Source organism: Hipposideros armiger, unplaced genomic scaffold (genome assembly GCF_001890085.2).
Source record: "Hipposideros armiger isolate ML-2016 unplaced genomic scaffold, ASM189008v1 scaffold_85, whole genome shotgun sequence".
NCBI classification, from domain to species: domain Eukaryota; kingdom Metazoa; phylum Chordata; class Mammalia; order Chiroptera; family Hipposideridae; genus Hipposideros; species Hipposideros armiger.
The window spans coordinates 234,304-234,744 of NW_017731435.1; positions in this window are offsets into that span (position 1 = coordinate 234,304).

A 441-nucleotide genomic window follows, 5' to 3' on the forward strand; every position below is an offset into this window, starting at 1 on the left:
CAAGGGCCTGAAAAGCCACCCAGGGCCAAGGGCACGGCAACCCGACTTCACGGCGACGGAAGCCGAGTCGCCCGTCTTGGGACGGGGTCCGTCAAACGCGGCCCCTGGGGTTCGGAGAGAGTCTGCGCCAAAGCAGGCACGTGCCGAAGGTTCCCGCTCAGGGCTGGGGCGCCGCGGAAGAGCAGCCTGCACGCGACAGAGGGGCGACACTGCGAGAGGCGCCGTCGCCACACATTTGATGGCGCCAAACTCTGCGCAGCACAGGATCCGGCCACAGTGGAGGGCGGGTGCTCTGGCCACGACTCCATTGGGCCACGCCCGCCGGTGGCTCCTCCGGGAGGGGAGGCTGGGGCCAGCTCCGCGTGCTCCCCGGGTGCCCCAGCAGCCTCCCGGACCAGAGGTACGCGGGCCGGGCTCGCAGCGGTCGGGAGAGGCAGGCGG